This window comes from Equus asinus, chromosome 8, assembly GCF_041296235.1.
Source record: "Equus asinus isolate D_3611 breed Donkey chromosome 8, EquAss-T2T_v2, whole genome shotgun sequence".
NCBI lineage: Eukaryota > Metazoa > Chordata > Mammalia > Perissodactyla > Equidae > Equus > Equus asinus.
The window spans coordinates 43846307-43852690 of record NC_091797.1 but is presented as its reverse complement, the minus strand read 5'-3'; the positions used below and the strand labels follow the sequence as shown (position 1 = coordinate 43852690).

Genomic DNA, 6384 nt, shown 5'->3' with positions numbered 1-6384 from the left:
CACAAACCAGCACAACTCAAGAAGGATTTGATAATCTGAATCGTCCTTTATCTATTAAGTCAATTACCTTTGTAGTTTAAGAACTCCCTACAAAGAAAATTACAGGACCAGATAGTTTTATTGGTAAATTCCAACAAGTATTTTAAAAAGAAGCAATTATCATTCATATAATCTCCCACAGAAAATAGATATAACACTACCCAACCCATTTTATGATGCCCAAATTAGCCAGTTGGCAGTGCCAGATAAAGAGAGTACAAAAAAAGAAAATAAAGACCAACATCAACCAGGAGCATAGACATAAAGATCCTCAACAAAATATGAAGAAATAAAATCCAGCAACATATAAAAAATAATCATACACCGTGACTAAATAAGGTTCACGTGAAGAAGTTGGGAAGCTGGTTTAATGATAGAAAATCAATCAATACAATCCATTGTATTAACAAATTAAGGGAAAAAAACCATGATAATTTCAGTAGGTGTGGAAAAAATAATTTTACAAAATTCAACATCCTTTCATGATAAAAACTCTCACTAAACTAGAATAGAATGGAATTCCCTTAATCTGATAAAGAACATTTACAAAATCATACAGTTAACATCATACTTAATAGTGAAAAACTGAATGATTTCCCCCTAAGATTGTTAGTAGGCTATAATATCCTCTCTCACTACTCCTGTTCTACAACTTACTTGTAGTCTACATTTGTTCAATTAGGCAATAAAAGTTATAAAAGTCATAGGTTGGAAAGGAAGAAATCATACTGTATTCAAAAATACTATGGGAGGCTACATTGAAAATCCCAAAAAGCCTACACTAGAACTCAGCAATGTGTTTAGCAAAGTGGCATAAAACCAGGTCAAAAAATAAAATTATTCATATTTATATGCACTTAAACCTAAAATTATTCCATATTTTACCTTTGAGATATCTTCCAGTGTTCTGACTATATGGAGATTTTGTTTTGGAATTTGTGATATGACAAGCAAAACAACTTTCATCCCAAGAAAATAATAAGCCTCTTGAAAAAATCTTGAGCATTATATTTTTTCCATCTATTTTAGAAATTTTAGAAACTCAGACATCTTAATCTTTCACTTTTTAGAATACATAAATCTTGCATTTGTAAATATTCATCACTCTTAGTTTAAGTAACTTCATAACCAAAAAGTAATATTTTTCCTTAGTAGCAGTTTACTACCATAATGGTGGCTAAATCAGAATTAGTTTGAAAACTGTCGTTTAACCTGCTTCAGGAAGTAGTAAAAATAATACTTTTTGATACCTTTCTACAATTAAGATACGTCACTTGAGTGAATATAAATAGGATTTACCTATTGTCTAACGTATTTCCTAAGCATATCAATCACCAGAATTATGTTCAAATGACACCACACATCCAATACATCAAACTGATTTTACTCAGATTCAGGAGTCTATACACCCAGATGGTTCACTAAAATGTTGATAGAATTGGTATATTTCATATTGGAGAGGGCACTCAGCTGATTACGTTTGTGTGCATACTATATGCAGTAAGAATAATACCATCAGTAAATATAAAATGATGCTCCTAAGAACGATTGATAGTTGTTTTTTTTAAATAGAATGTTCCTAGTTTCAAGATCTACTCAATAGTTCAAAAACTCAAGTTCATAAGATGAAATGATTAAGGAAATTTAAAGTAAGGTACAGTTATTTCTCAAATAGGTATGTTTTTTTCCCTACTGACAAGAAATTTTAAGTAGTCTTTCAAATAATGTCTGCCTTTAAGCCGGATAAATGAAGTAGCATGCTGGGACCATAAATTCCTCTATTCTGTCCTCAAAGTACATTTTATTGAACAAACAAACAAAATTGAAGACTACTCAAGTGATTCTTCCACTATTCCAAACGTGTAGGAACATTCCAGGGATGATTGCATGATTTTATGTATCATAGACTTGAGGTTGTTTTGCCCTTCCAGTCCAGAACATACTTTGATCCTTTCTTACACAGTGAAATGGAAATTTCAGAATACCAGATCACAGAGACTATTGCAAAGGTTTTGCATTATGTGTACTTAAACTATACATTGCCTAAACGAGAAATGGATAAATCTACATTACTTGTGGATTGCTGATTGAAAATGAATGGCATTAACAGCCTGAATTGACCCAAGTTCAAATCTGAGCTTGCTCATTGAAATTGGGGCAGGTTTAGGAAAAGGGTGAGAGTGCTTTCTCCATATCCTTTGGCAGAGTCACTCTGCTGAAGTAATATGTATTATTGTTTATTAATTTCCTAGCTAAAACGGTCACATCGTGATACAATGTAATTATAGCTTGAAAAGAAAATCACCCGCCTCTGACCATTGGAGGTGGATTCCAGGCATTGCCTTTTAAAAAAATTATTACTGTTTTTAAACACTCTCCAGGTTATTCCAATGTGCAGGCAACGATGAGAAAAACTGAACTAAAAGATCTCTAAGGGGCTTACTTGTTGGATACTCATGATACAAACACGATTTTTACTGTTGACTGGAAGACGACAAGAATGAGATTTAAATTTAAAAAAAAGAAAAGCAAAGGAAAAGGAAGTGGGGCAGGTTTGGCATTGGACTCCTGTGAGTGTGGACAGTGGCCAACCGGCAGAAGGAAGTCCCTGCCCAGAACAGGATTTGCTGCCCCTAGTAGCGAGAAGTCGTGGTTGATCCCTCATCCGAGCCTCCAGGACCCCCGACTTTGGCCCAGGTACGAGGGGAGTACGGTGCTTCCCGCCGCTGGGGACAGGCTTGAGGAGATCCCGCATATTTTACTACGAGTCCCCTCGCCTCTACGCTGTACTTCGTCGCGGATGCAGGATCAGAAATCACAACCAGAACCCCCTAGAACACAAAACTTTCCAACTCCCACAGGAGAAAAAGTGAATCCGGCCGGGAAAAGCACAAGTGCGTCGCCAGCTTTCGGTCCTGTGAGCCATTAGAGCCACGAGACGAAAACCTCCACCACCAGCTGCAGGGCGGACGCTCTAGGAAATCGGGAGGTTTGTTATCTCAGTGGTTTCCTTCTGCCACCAGGCAACTTCCCCGACGGTTTGGCATTCCCTGGCGGTCCGGTCTGGACCGAATGCCCTTCACTTGTAGTCAGTGCAGTCTAGCCCAGTGGTTTTCTAACTTTAGCGCGCATCGGAATCACTTGGAGGGCTTGTTAAATCACATTGCCCGTCCCAGCCCAGATCCTGCTGATGTCTGGCGACTACCCTTTGAGAACTATTTTAGCCTCTCTTATCTTGATCGCCCCAGAAAGCGTGATTCTTGGGTGTAGTTCGGTACACATCGGCTGGAAACCGCAAGATAGATTCCAAACCTTTTTCAACCAAGGATCCACAGCTGAGCTACAGAAAATAGATTATGACGTGAGTCACTATTTTCTCAATGGATGGCACATGACCAGTTCCATTCTAAGAGGGAAGTTAATTCATTACATACAGTGGACACCTTAGGGCATTAGGGCTTAATTCTATCAGGAACCTGGGTTACGTTTGAGGAAAGATGGACCAAGGCTGTGTCCCCTACACATTTCACACATCGGAAGAATCTTAGGATTTTTTCAAGGTCTGTGTCCTCACAGAAGACAATTCTTTGAGTTAGTAACTTCAGTACACTTTTCCTCGTGTGCCACAATCCCCTTTATCAGTCTTGTTGAAGATAGTGAGATATCTACTTAGTGCTCTTTAGTTAAGTGGTAATCTTCTCCCTGAGTTGGAAGACAGTCTTCCTCCAAGGGCAAATACCACAGGCTTCAAGAAGACTTCAGAGTCTTTGAACTTTATGTACTTTGAACTTTATATACAGAGTACTTTTCATATATGACTCAACGTTTTTCTATCTTATAAGGGTTTTTAAAAAATATATGATATATGCACATATATATGGCAAATAGTAATCCAAAAAAAAAAAAAAGAAGGAAGAAAGAAAGAAAAACTGGGATAGAAAAGCTAGCTAATTGTACATAATCTCTAGCCCACACCGCCCACCCATAAGAAAGACCCTGACACTCCGGGTAAACACACACACAAACACACACAAAGCCACTTCTAGAGATAGCTCCTTCCCCTACCCTGCCGTCTCAAAACTCTCCGAAGCATGACGTCTTTAACCCAATCAGATATTTTTTAAAACCTAGTTTAATCTAGCATAGAGACATTCAGAATTTCAGAGACCCAGTCTCTGGCCTGTTTTAGCTGTCGTGTTCTCCTGGATAGTGTCGACTCTTAGGTCCCAGGGAGGGATGCCCGAGGAAAAACACCAAGCTGCTGATCCCATTCCATCGACTGTTTCTCAGAGCACTTCGCGGAAAATATAGCCCAGCACTACTTCCTCTCAATAACCGTTTGCATCCTTTGGTGTCTAACTTATTTGTCAAGCGAGAACGGGAAAGAGGAAAAGGGAACGGCTTTGGTAAATCCCACTCGAAAGGGCTTCGTGGTCCTTCCACCCTTCCCGCGCGAAGACAGCCAGCTTCCTCCGACGCTCGAGGGAGAAGCATCTTGGAGAGAGGCAAAACGAAAGGTTCTGGAACCCACGCAGCAGGAGGCTGGCCCGCCCACTCGGCCCAATGAAGGTCCTCCTGGAAATGCCTCAGGCAGTCGGAGTCTCCCAAACCTCTGCTCTTTTCCCAGTCGCCTTGGAAACATCCACCTTCGTTTCTGCTAGCAGAACTCCCTCCGCGCTTTCAGGACTGGTGGCCCGGGACGGTCTACAGCTGAACCCAGTCTGCCTTTGTACGCCAGAGGCAGCTCCGGGACTGCGAGAGAGAGGAAGGCACGTAGGTGGCCGCGACCAGAACAAAGACGTTGCACGTTCCTTTGTAGGCCGTGTCATAAGTGACCGGAAGCTGTGAACGAGTGCTCCAGTGGCGCAATCGGTTAGCGCGCGGTACTTATATGGCAGTATGTGTGCGAGTAATGCCGAGGTTGTGAGTTCGATCCTCACCTGGAGCATTGTTTTCCAATTTGAAGTCGCCTCCCTTGAAGACCTTTTCCACCTGGCTTCCCTCTCTGACTAGCGACCTTACTCCACCGTGTTTGATGTGCTTGAATTTCTCCTATAGCACTTATTCTTACCAGTCTCCTTACCGTTTTTGGAACCTAGCAACGCCAAGCAATTACCGGCTGAATCTGTTGTGCTGCAGTGGGTTAGCTTCTGTAACTCTTTATTCCCACCTTGTCCTGCAAGCTGATCTCAAATAAAGAACATCTCCTGAAACTCCCCTTCACACTGTGCTTTTATGATCATCGTTCTTTGGGAAGCCCCTGACACATACTTAGAAAGTGCTAAGTAACTTCCCTGAGATGGTAAGTGTTGACCACCATTAGAGGGAACTCAAAAGTGGGAACTCGTACATACCGGGCTCCTGTCTAATTAAAGCTCCAGCTTGGGGGAAAAATAAAATACTGATTTCTGAAAGCAGCGTCGCTTCTTGTGTTTTTCCCTCACTTAATTTTACCCTGATGAACCAATGTTGACGAAATAATCGATAACCAATCTATAAATGAAAATTGGGGTGAGTGTATTCTGAGCCAGATCTGAGGACTAGCTTAGCCAGAGGCCTTCCTTCCCCAAGGAAGGAAGGGCACCAAAGAAGTGGGGTGTACAGAGTGGTTATATACCCTCAAAGAGCATGTTTCACATGTGATTGAAATGTCACTTTTATAATAGTCATGAGACTGCAGGCACAGCGATGGACACAGCAGGTAGAAGGTCTGCTGTCTCTGTGGGCACAGCAGGGTGGCAGGTCGGTTGTCTTGAGCTGGGTGGTCACAGGCGAACACAGCAATCAGTTCCTAGCCTAGGGAGAAATGCTTATCCTTAAGGAAATGCCAATGTGAGGGAAGTTGCATCTTTATCTCAAGGGCATTTGTTCTTGCCTATGGGACATAGCAAATGCTTAAAGCAGATATACAATGCATGCTCAAAGGCCATGTCAGGCACTTTTAGAAAAACAAGGTCAGGCCAAATTAGGTTTACACCAAATGGCTTCCTTATATACTCCAATATATCCTATTGCTTGCCATTTGTTTGTCACCAACAACCACGGAAGATCTATAGCTTTCATCAACTAAGAAACAGAGCCTGACATCCTCAGATGATCCAACTGCCTGGGCCTGGAAAAGGATGAATGAAAATGAGGCCCAGAACCTGGAATCTGTAGAACAACATTACAGGAAAAGCATATTGTTGTATGTGAGGTAGGTAGGAAGCGGGTACTGATTTTGACTTAAAAACATGCTTCTCCCTCTCCACAATGACACAAGGAGTCTGCCTGGTCATAGATCTTATCACATGCCTCCCCACTCTGCCCTAAGAGGGTGAATTGAATTAGGTAATTTGGAGTACT

The 6384-nt window shown here is 41.3% G+C and overlaps 1 non-coding gene across 1 annotated transcript; it reads left to right on the top strand.

Annotated features, from left to right (window-relative positions):
- The first annotated feature begins 4893 nt into the window (after positions 1-4893).
- TRNAI-UAU (transfer RNA isoleucine (anticodon UAU)) lies at positions 4894-4987 on the top strand. The gene is made up of 2 exons: positions 4894-4931; positions 4952-4987. It is a non-coding gene; the product is annotated as a tRNA-Ile (tRNA).
- Positions 4988-6384: the final 1397 nt, after the last annotated feature.